Source organism: Hippoglossus hippoglossus, chromosome 1 (genome assembly GCF_009819705.1).
Source record: "Hippoglossus hippoglossus isolate fHipHip1 chromosome 1, fHipHip1.pri, whole genome shotgun sequence".
In the NCBI taxonomy this organism is placed as follows: domain Eukaryota; kingdom Metazoa; phylum Chordata; class Actinopteri; order Pleuronectiformes; family Pleuronectidae; genus Hippoglossus; species Hippoglossus hippoglossus.
In genome coordinates this window covers 22,226,420-22,242,731 of record NC_047151.1, presented here as the reverse complement: position 1 = coordinate 22,242,731, position 16,312 = coordinate 22,226,420, and positions in this window count along the sequence as shown.

The window sequence follows — 16,312 nt, the reverse complement described above, 5'->3', positions numbered from 1 at the left end:
TATCTAAAAAAGCTTACTTGCCTTTTCAGGTTTTCTTGATCAATGAGTGAAATAGTTACATATTATAATTGTCCATTTTATTTAACTGATTATAACAAAGATCATTACAGCATCTTAGATTATTACCATGATAATCCTTTCTTCAGTTTTTCTCCTCAATGCTTTCCCTTAAGCCTTCCCCCGCTGCATCCTGTTTATCTGTCCTCCTGGTGCATGCAGCGATTTCTTGATATTCTATTTATTGCTTCCTCAATTAATGGTAAATCTAGAGGGCTTGAATTTCACATGAGTGAAGCACTTTTATCGGCAAGTTGGAGAAGCTCAGTCTGAGTGGTTTACCACTGGAGCTGCGAGTCGCGGCGGCAGCAGCAGCAGGAGGAGGAGGAGGGTGTACAGTGGTGACAGTTGCTTTGACGGGGGATAGCATCCTCATTGCACAGCAGCCGAAGGCAGTGGAGGGAGAGGAAAGAAACGGATGGAAATTGAGCGAGACGAAAGGGACGGGTGGCAAACACAGAATCCTGTGTATTATTTGCAGAATCAGGAAAAGCTGCTTGGCAAACAGGGGGGGAAGCTACAGCAGGAGGCGCGTGTCTGCTCAGAGACTGAAGTACAGCAGAGGGAGTGGAGTAAGTGGGAAGCAATCTCGAGGGAAATGCACCGACAAACTGTACTTACCAAGTCAAGTGCCCCCACTGTGGATTAAGGTGAGCGTCAGAATCTGTATTATGTTGACTGTAGATAAGACCGACCTGTTCTCGGCGACGGAATACCTGTGGATCAGCTGCACCATGTGGAATACATCACAGAAGAGCCATTAGCGGGGAAGACAACTGAAGGAATTCGACAGGGACCAAGGAAGTGGCTTTGGCTCCGTAGCCTCTTTTTGCTTGTCCCCCCACAACACGTGTGTGTGTGTGTGTGTAACCCCAGACAGTAGACAGGCTACTAATGAGCAAGTCGATGTGTGGCTGTGGCTGCAGCTTCATCTCCTCTCTGATGAAGAGACTGGGCCGCACGGCTTGCTGCTCAGATCTCCTCTCCTGCAGCCATACTTCAGAGCAGCTGCAGCGACTGGCCACAGGCTGCCCACCTCAACCAAAGGTAACGGTGCGTCTGCATCCACTGACACAGCCACGGCGGTGTGTGAAATGCAGGAAACAAATCGGCCTAAATATAACAGCATAAAAGAACCGAGTGCAGAAGTCTTGTTTATCTTTGTCCGAAACAATCTCTCGCGTATAAGAACTGCGCTACCAGGGAGAGAGCAGCCCAGTAATTGATTCTTTAATGGAACCAGGTGATTTAATGGGTGTCTGGCTGCCTTGACAACAGTGGACTTGCTTTCAGCTAGCAGTCATTTAAATGGATGCCTTCAGTCTGCTGGTGGTTTACAGTGATTGCTGCGGCCCCCCCCCCCCCCCCCCCCCCCCCCCCCCCCCCCCCCCCCCCTCAATAGGAGAAGCTTTTTCTAATGGAACAAATAAAAGCCAAACAAGAGTGTGTGTGTGTGTGTGTGTGTGTGTGTGTGTGTGTGTGTGTGTGTGTGTGTGTGTGTGTGTGTGTGTGTGTGTGTGTGTGTGTGTGTGTGTGTGTGTGTGTGTGTGTGTGTGTGTGTGTGTGTGTGTGTGTGTGTGTGAGAGAGAATGAGAGTGCGACTTTGTTATAACACAGGCTTCTGCCTCATGGCTCTAGCTTCTAGGGTTCCCTCTGTTTCATTGCTTGTTATGCACATGACTGTTTTAATAGTTTGCTTCCACTGACTGTCCCTGCTGGCAGCTTCCCATTTTCACAGCAGAGGAGATTGATTCTCTTGGTTCCAAAGAAGATTTATGCTCATGAGTAATGTCAGAAATCCACAAAGGAAAGGATTTTGAACGACTCGATGTATTATTGGGCAACAGCCCAATAATTTGGCAAGTCATTGTCTTCCGGAGAAGGCATTGTCACAGGATGAAGTGCTTCACTGCAGAAATGACTGTGGAAATGAATGCCCCTTTTCTTGAGCAGCTCCGGAATTGAGGTTTCACTTTCCTCCTTTGAGACATCACAGGGTACCAGCTTGAAATGGAGCCATCGATTAATGGCTCCAGCGTCGAACTGAATACACAAAGATTTCAACAAACGCAGTGTATTTTTAGGAATCCAGGAAATGGTTCCTCTAATTCCATTTTCTCAGAGTGAGAAATTAAGAAATCCTCATAACTCTATTTGCTTTTGTGTCACATGTTGCAGTTTCTAAGAAGGCAGGTACGAAGAAGAAAGTGTTCTTTAGCTTGGGAACACTATCATTGGTTTCCTCAGTCTGCCCTCACATCCCTCTGTTAATATTTGAGAATCTAAGTGGAGCGACGATACATCCGCTGCTCGATCTATATCTGTTACAATGTGAACAGCCAATATTTCCTCCAGGCTCTCCCACTGTTCTATTAAGGTCACATTGGTGTGATATATTGCTGCCATTTGGGGGTTTCAGCACAGTCCCCTCCTTATTCTCAAGGTTTATGTGATATCTGTTTCCAGTAGCCTCGAAACGATTGATCCTCCTTTAAGTCAGGTTAAATCTTAGTTTCCACAATCTATCATCAAAAATCTCCATGATAGCATTTTAATCTTAGGTATAGATACTTCGATATTCAACTTGCACATCACTGATTAACAACCAAGGATTTCATCAGTAGAAAGCTATATTAATTCTTTGGCCAGAATCATTTCAGTGTATAAGATTACCTCAGTTAATGGTATAATAAGAGAATCATCTCACCCCATTAACCCAAACTCTGGTGACAGATGTTTTTTCTCTGTGTTTATGAAACATTACCTTCTCAGCAATCTTATAACTAGTATTTAAGGCACTGGAGCACATGATTAATGGGTTATGCTCAGGGTTTAAATTGTACTTTTAGCCAATGGCTGACAAACTGAAAAATTACCCAGACTATCTATGTTTGGATGTTTTTGTTGTTTTGTCTTTTTCCTCTGCCCTTTCCTCTTCTGCTCTCCTTTCCTCCTTTCTTCTCTTTCCTCATCTGTTTCTCCCTGAGCTCCATCTCCCACCCTTTCCATTTGTTCCCTCACTGTATATCCAGGTATACAAATAATTAGTAATTAAAAGACTTCAGTGGCAGTTTGCGTGTCTCCAGTGCTTTGCTCTGTAAACACAGTCCAACTGCACCTATGTCAATGTAACACATTAACATAGGTGCAGTTACAGTCTGTTGAGGAACATTAGCCTCTGCTGGTGTGTGAGAGAAGCAAAAGCACGATGCCACCACAGAAATGTGTGAGCCATTAGTGGTGTAGTCACCTTCAAAACAGTCTAGGTTGCTGTGTAGTACTTACTTAAAAGAAAGAGAGCTGGGGTAAGAGCTAAGCTAACCCAGCTTGGAGAGAGCATTGAGAGAGATGCTTCTTCACCCCCTTTCTAACTTAACACTGGCTTTCATGCTAATGTGTCGTGTTTGTTATCAATGCAATGCTAGAAAGAAAGTACACAGGAAATTAAATCCACAACTAGATCAACACACACAAGGTTCACCAGCCTCACAATACATGATGTCACGCCGTTCAAAGTACATGATGAGCATTTCAATTGAAGCCTCCACCGAATACGTGCGAGTCCTGCGTTTTGGGCTTTATTCACACTTCTATTCAAACAGGATAAACATGCAATAACTGGATCTTCACATCACATCAACAGCATTAACACTACAGTAATCAAGGATACTTAAAATTAGGAGGGTACACAGTGCAGTTAAAATGCCTTTCTCGACCTGATGCATCCCATTGCTTCACAGCACGTGGAGAACTCTGTCCAAGTCCACCCAAGAGAAGCCCACTCTGGCTGAAGTGCCCCATGTTGAGTCTGTGCACAAGGCTAAAGTAAAGTCTGTGTGTGCCACAGCTGTGGCTTTATCTGTGAAGTGCCAACTTGGCACGCCACTCTGAAGAAATCCCATCCCCTCCCCATCAGCAGCCTCTCCAGGGACCGTCTGGATGTATGTTGCGTTGCCAGACTGCTGGGAACACACCATCAATGCTGGTCTATATACAATACGTCTTATTATTCTAAAAAAAGGAAAAAATCCTTTGGCCAGTAAACAACCAAGTAAAGTGATTAAGGACACGATTAATGAGATGGTGTCTAACTTGGAATGCCACAGACTGGTTAATATAAGCAGTAAATACAGGCAGGATATGCTTTAATTAAATTCAGAGGCACAATACTTTTAAAAGGAAGTAAAACTTTTTAATAGAACAAGTTTTTGCTACTGGAATCACTGAAAAAGGCGTTGAATACTTTAGCATCAGCTCTTTTTAATAGTGAAAGTTGACTTTGTTCACATGTTGCAGAACAACATCAGTATTCGTGTGGAGTTTCTTGCCACTGGATGTCAGGTCCAATATTTGTTCTCTTGGCTTTGTTTTGCTTCACTGTGTTCTCCAGCTTGTACCATACTGTGTTTTATTCCCTCTGACAGGGCCCAGTCTTTTCAATACCAGTGAACCCTTTGACATTAGTTATTAGATCCTAGGATAATCTAAAAAATATTCATTAGAGCAGCTTTAATTATCAGTTTTACAATACACTATACAATGCTAATTCACTCCAATAAAGGCTGGCTCTTGTTTATCAAATTAGTACTTGTACCAATGTTTAAAAAAATAGATGAATTGAGCTGTTTTTGGGACTTCAAACCGAGCATGCGTCTTTGATCGTTATCCCATAATCCGAAGGAAAACACATCTAGTTTCTGTGTTCCTTCCCTCTATCTCCCGGGCACCTGTGTCACCTGATTGCACCAGGAGCCACAAATTCACACCTGCGCTCCCCAGCTTCCTATCGCTATTTCCGTCCACTTCACTGCTCTTGCAGGACTAAGAATAGCGGCTGATGAATGAAGCTTGTGTGTGCATGTACACAGTCTTTGATCACTACAAGTGTTACTGGAATTTTGTTTTGCTTTCATCTTTCCTTATATCCGCTGCACCTAGCTGCTAATTCAACCATTTCAGAAGAGAACATTATGGGTAATTGACCGTGCTGCTGGTGTAAAGTGTTTGGTTTTTCTCCCCCAGTAAAGTGACCCTGGGTGTCGAGGAAATATTTGTCTGAAAGGTGAATGATGATAATGGCATGAATAGGGAAATCAAATTTTAAAACAACTGATTTCCAGCTATTGTTGCTATTTTTGACGAACACGCACACAAAAAAATAAGAATCACACAAGTGAGTTTAGTGTCTGTCCCTTTTCATCAGTGTCATGCTTTTATTGTGCGTCTATCTCTCTCTTTCTCTGCCTCTGTGCACTGCTCGCAATTATTTGAACTACAATGACAACAAACAAATTTCATGCTGTATTAAGGAAACTAATTACGGAACCTCAGTCATTCCGGTAAAAGGCAGGGACAACTCTAGCTATTCATAGCCTTCCTCTTCTCAGCTCATGAACTGGCACTCCCTACGGGGGGCTGTGCAATTTGAGATCGGTCTAATGCTTCCCACCGCAGCACTGGGACTACGCTGCAAAGAGGATGAGAGAAGCCTTACAAAGGGACCATTGACTTTTTCTCCTCAAGGTCAAAGCAATTGGTTTTTCACTGAAACAGATAAAGAACGCGCACCTTGGAAAATATTTTGTCATCTTTTATGTCGGACACTGGAGATTAGGCGGATTCTTAATTTATCGTAGTTAAGATTAGCTGGAGACCTCATTTGGGCAATGAGAAGACCCATAGGAACCTTTTTAAAGCCACATTAGACACACACTCGCACAGTCTTAGTCGTGTGTGTGTGTGTGTGTGTGTGTGTGTGTGAGATAGCGTATCTACATTTTGCTGCCTTGCAACATCAAATGCACTGAAACTTCAGCTCAAGAGAGTTGATGGTTACAGATTAGTTCTGTTGCTTGCTTAGCGATATGCAAAACAAGTTATGTTGTGATAGAAATTTGAGTCATGATTTTACTGAACATTTTTGTTTAGATGGGGAAAAATGATAGTGTAGCGGACAATGAAAGGTCATGATTCACCAAAGCTTGTTTGGCTTGGATTCTGCATTTTGTGAGGTTATGGGACTCTCTTGTTGTTATGTGGCTTTGCTCTTGCGCCTTTAAGGAGCTGTGGTGTGACTTTGGTAATGGCGTCGCCTTGAGGTGATGAAATGGATGTTGTGATGATGCCATTTTGTCTGTGGTGAGTTGTTATTGAATGGCCACAGAGGTGTGCGGCCAAAATGAGAAGCTATACTGTCTGGTTCTTCCCAGCGCCTCCTACATTTGCCCGATTTTTCCCGGGGCCTGTACCAGACAACTACGCTCTCTTACATCTGGAGAATATGATCTGGATGTAACTGCGGCTCTGTAGCATCACACTTCTTCATTTATAATCTCATTTATATGTAATTTGTTGTCGGACACTTTTAATTTGAAATTGCTGAGCCTGCATTTCGGGAAAATTGCACCGGTCCCTATTGAGGTTTTGATAATACATCGATTAATTGCACAGCCCTTGTCGCTGGAACAGGATTCTTGTCTGTGTTGCCACGTCGGTGACTGGTGCATTAGAAGACGAAGCTGTCTCATGGTAGATGAAGCTCTGGTGCCTGTCTTTCAGTTCCACAAATTATGCAACATATCACTGAAGCAAACTGTTTATGCAGTTGGTTTTCCATTTTAAAAATTTATTTTCCAGCAACACAGCAGATTTTGAAGATGAACAATATCTTTCACTTTCAAAACCTTCGTAAACTCCACAACCGTAAGGATATTTGTTGGACAATATTCTGGTACATTCAAGCTAAGATTGCTTTTGTATTTGACGGACTGGACTTTATTTATTGGCTTTGTTTTTAGTTGGGATGCTAGCTCTCAAGGCTACTCTGTTCTTCCATCCGGATGTGAGTCAGATCCAGTGCTGCTTTGTGACCGGAAGCCCCAAAAAATCACTCCAACTGCCTTGTCTGTTTGCTACTGAGCAGCACAAGTGTCTCTAACAGCAAATGTTGAATGTCCATTATTTTAATTTGAAGGAAAGAACAGAATGAGGCTTATTTACACTTTTATACAGAAGTTATCTGTCTTCAGAGCCTGAAGGCAAAAGCAATCACATTTGAATCATTTGTCTTCTGTCTTTTTTGTGTGTTGCAGAATGCCAAGCCCTTCTCCTCCTCAGACAGCCTAGCGAAGGTCCAGGAGGTAGCAAGCTGGCTTTTGGAAATGAACCAGGATCTGCTGTCGGGGGGCAGCAGCAGCAGGCGGAGTCGGGGGCCGGGGGGTCCGGCAGTGCGAGGTAACGCCGCCTCCACAGCCCGGGCGCCCCAGCAGGCGGCAGAGGAGGGCGACGAAGATGAACACATGAACCGGGTAGTAGAGGAGGAAGAGCAGCTGCAGCAGAGGGTAAGTACAACTGATATCAAAGGAAGTTACCTATATGATAATGATTTAGAGGCATATGAAATATAAACTTAAATAAAAGAGGATTATTAAGTTGTAAATAAGTCATATGATTGTGGAAATGTTCTGAAAGATTTTTACTCTTATCAAAATGGTGTTATCGAGAGTTTTTTTTTTTTTTTTTTCACAGCCTGATGCATCACAGGTTGACGGTGGAAGAGAACAACCATGGGCGCCCAGCGAATCAGGAGCCAGCAACGGTCCTCGCGGAGACGAGGAAGGGGAAGATGGCGAGGACGGCCCGCCAAACGAAGTGAACGGTAGGGAGAAAGGCGCCCGATGGATGTGGGAGTCGGAGCAGAGGCGGCTGCGAGGGCAGCCGCTTGGCGAAGAGGAGGAGGAGGAAGAGGAGGAGAACAACAACAGCGGCAGCCACCAAGAGGAGGAGGAGGAGAGGACAGAGGGAGGGGAGCAGCAGCAGGGAGGGGAGGAAGAGGAGAGGGAAGAGGGCGAGGAGGAAGAGGAGGAGGATGAGGACGAGGAAGAGATGGACCAAGACAGTGATGACTTTGAACATTCAGCAGAGAGCGGGAGAGAAGAGGAGGAGGAGGAGGAAGGAGAAGGGGAGGAAGGGCTGCGGTCTCCCTCTCTCAGGAACAATGTGTCTACCCCCAATAACAACCTGGACTCTTCCAACAAGAAGGTAAGAAGCAGTTGTTTGACCTTTTTTCATAGGAATAACATGAGTATACCCCATCTGTGCATATCCATCATAGCAGGGATCATGTTTCTGTGGCCAAAAATCATTTCTCCCCATTTTCTGGGAGTTGGAGGAGAGGAGGGTTATCACAAAACACGGACATGGAAAACCAAACCCACTTGCATAGTTAGATGCCAATAAACAAGTCGGGAAAATCAGCTCTATGGATGAACTGATAATTATCACCTCACCACATGTGAAAACTTCCCTTCACTGCACTGGCAGGTAGTGGTACATATTTAAAACAATAGCTCCCCCTTATGGTATACATGTGTTACTGCAGTTTCCACAACAAGCCGTGACTGTCTTCAAAAGGAAGAATTAGGATCATTATCCTCAAATACAAGTCTTCAACAAACGCTCGCCACATTTCCACAGTGTCATGGGTCCAGAAAAGATTAATTTGAATTTCTGAAAACTGCAGAACCCTGTAAACAAAGCACATTTCTGTACAAGTGACACTTTGATTGGGTATCTAAGTCTATAAACTTTGGCAGGAAATGCAAGACAGCCAGTTAACAAAGGTCTATCTGTTCATTAGTAAGTGTTTGAAAATGCAGACTCTATTAATTGTTTTGCTGGGCGCTTGACACAACAACTTCATCAGGTGAAGGATTCAATTCTCAACTCCTGAGGGCTACGGACAAAATGGAAACTGTTTGATTCCAAATAAAACCCAGTTGTCATGTTCAAAGTATTTCTTAGTCAATTTCAATCTTAAATGCTGTCGTCACAGACAGACATTATGTGCATCAGCTAGTGTTAAACATGCCTTTTACTTATTCATTTTAAGCTTCTAACTCATTTTGTGTGTGTGAGTCAGGTCGTGATGGGAACTCCTCCACCTGAAGGCATCTGTACACCAAAATGCGTCAATTAGTCCACAGTTGTTCTGACTGATTTGATGTAACAATTACATGAATCACATTCTTACAGTTGTACTTTATTCTCTTGACCCTGCGGCGATGGAATATTTTTTTATCTAGATGGTGAGGAGAATGTTCTTTGGCACTTTTAGGACTTTGGAAATAACTTTTTAAATGTTAAAACTGATACTTCCCAATGTAATTCAGATACTATCTATAACCTTGCCGTTATAGATAGTAATGACTAAAGCTGTCACAGATTTGTTACCGTAGTAAACTGCCCCCTTTATTCCCTCTGACAATGGCACACTGCCCACTGAGGAAATCTTATTACTGCTGTTGACGAGCACGTCCCTCGTAACCATCACAGTTGTTTCCTGTATTATGTGTCGTACCTGTGATGTTATGCGTGTCGGAGCCTTTGATTCAGATATCGGCCTTGGTTATATTGGCCTAAATATAGCAGGTAGTGTGAATTTGCTCCTGCGTGTCTGTCACCATCTGACACAGCTGTCAGATAAGTTTGTCAGGGTCTTGGTCCGTGGGCCGGCTGGCTTTGATGTTGAACGTACACATCTTGTTCAGCTGTAGATCCTGAATGCTTGGAATTAGGCGTGGTGCTGAAACAGTTGATTGACATTTATTATCTCTGCCAAGGTCTATTGGTTTGCTCGGTTGTTTTTGCGTAATCCTGATGACATCAAATAGATTCCCATGAAACTCTGCTGAAGGATGACACATGGGCCAAGAAAGAACCAATTAAATTGTGGTACGGATCCAGTTTTATTGGTTGGGGGGGAATTATGACAGACTTCTGAGAAATCTGAGAGGAGAAGAAAAAAAACCAGTCTTGAGACCAGAGGAGAAATCTGAGAGCAGATGTTTCACACGCACAGAAGCAGTGTGAGCGCGATGAGACGAACTTAAACTGGAGTGCAGGGAATCGGAGCAGGAGCAGGGTGTGTTTGAGAGAGGCCGCAGGGTTTTGGAGTGAGCGTTCCAAAAATCAGAATGTGAAATCAATGTAGTAGTGGTAGGTGATAGTTCATCTGCAGATAAGTTACACGTATAAAGATCCTGTGTGTTCCTGGAGAGTCCATACAGTGTCATGAACTATGATGCGACAGCTGCAGCATGCATGTGTCAAACTAGATGCAACAGTTTAGTAGACGACCCATGTTTGGTATGTTCATGTGGTTAAGTATGATATGCATATGTCATTCTGTGTGTGTGACAGATTAAAAAAACAAAGAACTCCTTGTGTAAAGCCAAACTGCAAAAAAAGGAACTGAAATGTGTTGTTCATCTTTCTGTACATGTCTTTGCACGTTTCAGATGAGGACAGATTAAGTTCCCAGGCTTCAGGTGAGCTGTAGTCTCACGTTACCAGAATTAAATGCTTAATCCCCCCCCTCGTCTGTTGACCCCGCGCCAATGAGGCGATCCTGCGGGTCGTGCCGATCGTTTCACATTCATGAACCAGTATTTAAGCCACGCTTCAGCATCCTCTCAGGCATAATGTGGGTATTTTTTTTTTTTTTTGGAGTGGAGTCAAAACGTCACTCAGGTTTACATTTTAAGCAGGTGCCCGTCTATTCGAAGGTACTGAAAAGGGTGTGTGTGTCACATGATATCTTCAGAGTATATGCTGATTGGTTGACAGTAGCCTTTTAGCTGTTGGGCGAGAGCAGGTGTTGATATCTGTATATTGTGTCATATATCTTACCCTGGGAAGGCAGATTAATTGACTTGGGCAGGTGGAAAGTAAGTTTAAGGTTGTTTAAAAAAACATTACAAAGAAAGCTGTTAATGCCACAACCCCTGATGGAAACTACTTAAATTCCTTCAGAGATTTGATATGTGAGAAGCAAAGTCTACATTAAAATGTCTATAATGTCTCACACTGTGATTTGCTGTCCCTGGCAAAGCATTCGACATTAGTAAATGTATAGACCATTGAAACATGGAACTCCCCGGAGCTGTGAATGTACAGTTACTACTGCAGAGACTGCATGTATTGGAAAACCCATTTTCCATCTTTGCTTTAAAAACAAAATAGCGGGCAAGCGTAAGACTGAGATCTAAGATAAGTTTGATTTGTTGCACTGAAATTAGGAATTTGGCAGTTGTAAGTTCCCAGTGTTCTCCATTTCCGTTACTCTCCATAAATGATGGGCAATAAGAAATGTTCTTTTCAATGTGCAGTTTATTCTTTTGTCCAAATATAAAATAAAGACCTCGTGATTCTATTTTAACAGTCAGTAAATCATGAAATGAAGAATAACTGCTTTTATTACAGAGCAGAGAGAGTTGGACGCATTCAAAAACATTGTTTAATTAAACTGTCACAGCTTTTTAGAATGTGGTGTTGTAAGAATAAACAGTAACACATTATGCCCATGTTAGGCTCCCTGCAGTGCACTGCTGTCTGCCCATCCTACAATTTATTTTAGCATATCACTTATAGCCAATGACCAAGACACTATGTGGTCTTACAGTATTAAATGTCTCATAATGACTCATCAGGGACCTTTGGGAGGAGGAGGGTACGATGAGGGCAGAGGGCAGTGATGGTGTTAAATTTACACACGCTTAATAAAACTTTGATTTATATGGATTAAAAGGAGATTAGAAAAAATATATTTAGTCCATGAGGTGGGTGTCTTGATATAGTACATACATTTTGTTTCGCTTCAATAAACAAATCATTGTTCCCTTTCAGCCTCCGCCGCCATCTGTTAAGCAGACATCTACATTCGAGCATTAATTAATCTGAAATGAAAGTATTTCTTTAAATCGGTTTGTATCATCCATAGTGCCCTGTTCTTTTTCTGCTGTCTTTGTCATATCTTATCAAATTTTTATACACATCTTTATAAATGCCAACATAAAAATGTATTTTACTCTATGATGAAAGTTGAGATTGGGATGTGCACCAACTCGTCAGCCAAGTAGTTTTCACTGAAGCAAACTCGGACGATTTGATTTAGACTTTTCTTCAAATACACATTACTGTTCATCGCCACTAATTAAATATTTTCCCAAAGAAAAGGCAGCCTGCTTATTGTAGGTGGTGTCTCCCACACACTGGCCTTGTCACACAGGCAGAGATGAGCCACAAAGGATCAGTGTTCTCATCCTCCCACATGAAAGCTACTAGTTGAGTCACTACCAACGCACAGGCGACAGTTTGTGTTTTACAGTAGCCTTCATCATATCCTGATTCAACGCTATACGTAGTGTTCATTACTCAGCAAATTAGGTTTTGTTTCTGTTTTTACTCAATCAGAAGGCCATGAGTTGTTGTTCCTTCTTGACTAGAAACATTGTTTTATTTGACAATTTGTAGAAGTCAAATAAAGAAGGATGGTGCAATACATTTTCATACGTTTTGCAAAAAGTAGCATAGTCGTAAGTTAGAAGTTGACGTCATTCTTCCATCAAACTGACAATAAATACCCTCATAATCACCAGCAAGGCCAATTTGAGTTGAATGTCAATAGAGGCTTTTAGTATATTTCATTATTAAGCTCTTTGCATCACAGACTTGAGTAAAGAAAAAGGTTATTGTTATGCTCCTGGAGTCTCTTCTCTATAAACCTGCCTTTGACAGGTTGATGGTGCATTGGGGGGAGATTTTGCAGTGAATGCAGCATTGTTGTCCCAGTCGCTGACAGCAGATGGAGGCAGTGGTCTGAAAGTCATGTTCATACACTAATCCATGGCCCACAGGTTGTGGGTGCTTGTTGCAGCGATGCCCAGACTGAACCACAGGTTTTACCTGGTCTGGAGCAGCTGCTTGTCTCACATGGACGCTGTCCAGCTGTAGGAATAAGGCTGTTTGCGTTCATGTGCCAGAGGCGTTTGGAAAAGGTTGGAGCTTCATTGCTGGTGGATGTTGAGACAGTGTGGGGGTGAATAGAATGACAGTGGTGTAATATGTATGTATATATATATTTTTTTTTATTATACTAAAAACTACAATTCTACCACCTGGAACATTCACATTGCTTACATACACATATAGAAAGGAAATTGACCACCCGCTCCACCGTGTCAGGGGCCACGTTGCCTCTGCATGATCCCTTACAATTCTGAAATGTAAACCTAGATGGCGCAGTAGTTGTAGTAAGCTATAGTATCTCATCAAGTCCATAAAATACTTTTTTATGCAGTCACCTCATGCTGCAGTGATGGGGTTTGAGAAACTGGCTCAGAACTGATAGGAATAGTATGGATACATTTCTTCCATCCATCCATCATCTATACCACTTGTCCTTTAGGGGCTGCATGGGGAGCTGGAGCCAAAGCTGACATTGGGCGAGAAGTGGGATACACCCTGGACGTGTCACCAGTACATCGCAGGGTCAACATACAGAGACAGTCACATTTACACCTATATGGCCAATTAAGAGTCTTATCAACCTAACCCAAACCTGCATGTTATTGTACTGCAGATTTAGCTGGAGTACCTGGAGAAAACCCACACAGACTAGGATTCAAACTGGAAACGTTCTTGTTAGGCCACAGAACTAACCACTATAACACTGTGCCGCCCAGATGAATTTCAGTACAACTAATAATCAGATCTGAATTCATTATCGATTGGACTACAAACATTTACCTCATAATCTGATTGAACCTTATGAAAGTCGTCCACTGCCTCATACTGCAGAGGCCTGGGCGACACTTTCCTACTTTCACAGGGCCTATTTCTGCAGCCATGCCCTGTCATCTCAGCTGTTTTGAAAAGCTGGGAGTGATTTGTAAGAGGACTGAGTTACTAGAAGCCAAACATTCTTGACCCTCTGACACTCCAGCAGTCTTGATGTCTCATCAGGAGTTTGCAAACTCAATGACCAGTCAGCAATACTGCGACATGGCATTAAAACAAACCAGACAAAATAATTCGCCCCTGATTTACTTTGTAAGTCGACAGTGCAAGAGAAATTTTTTTTGTCCAATAAATGAGTATTTTGCTCAATATCTACCTGCATTTATAGATACATACTCAAAATCTCACACCACATCTTCTGTCTGTTGGAGGATATAACACTAACCTCCTTTCATCTGCTCAAAGTCAGGAATGAATGATTGTTGGAGCATTTTCAGGAACTTTCTACACAGGAATCTCCTCTGGCTTTGTCTTTGAGATTCTTGGCCGTGGGTGGCTCCTTCCTGGATCACTCGGTGGGAAGTGGCATAATAGATATTGGTTAAGAAAACATTGTATCAGCCATAGAGGACAAGCATTGCAGAGGACACAAGGTTAAATATGTTTTCGTGGCTCGCTATTTTAACGACTTTGGGCTGATCATGTTGTAGCCGACTGGAGTGTCTGTCACATAGCTTGATGGCCTAAGATTAGTCTGAAAGCTCATGTAACGTCCACAAGGCCCGGGGCCTGTCAGAAACAAGCAGTCGTTCACCGGTGCCTTGTCAGCTATTATACACTGCATGGGGTCTATTGTCATTCATGGTTTAAAAAGGGAAAATGGTAAATTATGATAATCGGCAATTATTTGAGTGGATGAAATTAGAAATGCATAATTGTAGGACACTGGATAATGTCTGCTGTCAGGTATTGCTTTTGCTTTTCACATATGAAGAACGCAACAGGAAGTAGTTTGGGGTCAGACATGTTCACAATAACAGGAACATTCAGGCGAGGTGCCTGGGCAAAGCATGCAGGAGTCGGGGCATGACGTGTTTAAATCCTGCTGCGGAAAGCAGTGTTTTTGTTTACCGCACATAGATACCGGTGTCGGGCTTATCTGCAAAAAGCTCTCGAATTTCATGTTTCTGTCAAAGTTGGCATCTTCCTGGGTCTGTATGGCACCTCTCTTTAATCCTGTGGGCATTTTCTAGATATTTCCCACGGGGCTGGTAGGGCAAGTTCAGGAAAACGTCCTGAGCTACTGACTTGGACATTCGCATTCTCACATACAGCCCCTCTGGGAAAACTGTCCGGACTTCAGTGCCTGTCTTAAAGCAGCTTCAGACGTTGTGACAACAAAGGCCAACTGATTATACCGAGTAGCATTGCCTCATGTGGTCTGTTTAAAAGTCCCTTACTTCAACATGATGCAGCTGATTGATGATGCAGTGAACATTCCTTACTGGTGTTAGAATCCAAAAATATCACTGAAACACCAACCAACCACATTTTTCTTATTTCCAACTGTTTGTAGTTCGTATGAAGAGCTGGAAAGCAAAAGTAAAGAAAAACTGCAGAAAATGGCTGAATGTCCCGGTCAGAGAACTGTTAGTTTAACATGGCCAATGAGCTGAACAGCTGCCGATAAGGCGCCAACTTCCTCCATTTGTGCTGAACATACTGTAATAACTATGGGCGTTGGCTGACCACAAAAACTCAATGGCGTCCACCGGCTGACTGCCGGCCTGATGTGTCGGGGCCCTCAGTGCACGCCGTTCGATGTTCTGGCTCCGTAATCCTCCTCAAACAATGGTGGATGTGAGAATAGAAGAGAGGTTAAGCCCCGCAGGTCCTTTTTGTTACCATGTGTTCAGCCATTTAACTGTGCACAGTGAAGGCTGTCTTTTACCGTTCACTCAATCTGTACACTTATACATATTCAGCAGTGATTGTCGGAGCTGTTGCATATTAATGTTCTGCGGGGAAAAAGCCTAAATGCTGAGAAATTTAAATTTTCTCGGCTCTCCACTTTTGCACCATTCCTTGTGCTAATACTTTCTTCCCCTCACACCTTTCTCATTTGTGCCACTCGTGGTGAAGTGAAACCTTATTTAAGGGCATGTGTCACACATACCAATGTGGGACAGTTTGTGTATGACATAGTGATCGTCTCCCGAAATATCCTGCGTCTCTTTGCTGACCTAGAATTACTGACATTAAGCGACACCTAGGTACGTGAAAGAGAAGAAATCGTTGACGTGAACAAGGATGTTGTGATCTGCCATTTGTTTTGTTGTATGGTGACAGTTATCATGGGGTAAAGTTATCTGGGTTTGGTGATGATACAGGCCAGTAAGTTAGGAGGACCAGAAAAGGGGTCAGAGAATGACCACAATGAGGAAGCTCCCTGGACACGTGGACTGCGTCGGACGACTGTTGGTACACATTCCACCATCCGGGGGTCATGAGAGCGAATTCCACAGGGCCTGTTTGAGGGGGGGGAGCCTGCGTCGGTCCATCCTCTTTTCAGGCCCGACAACAGCTGCTCTGCCTGGCTTGGGCACAGCAGTGACCTCACACCCCAGAGATATTTTAAAGGGTACCAGTCAACAGGGAGATGAGTTTCGAGTAGGTA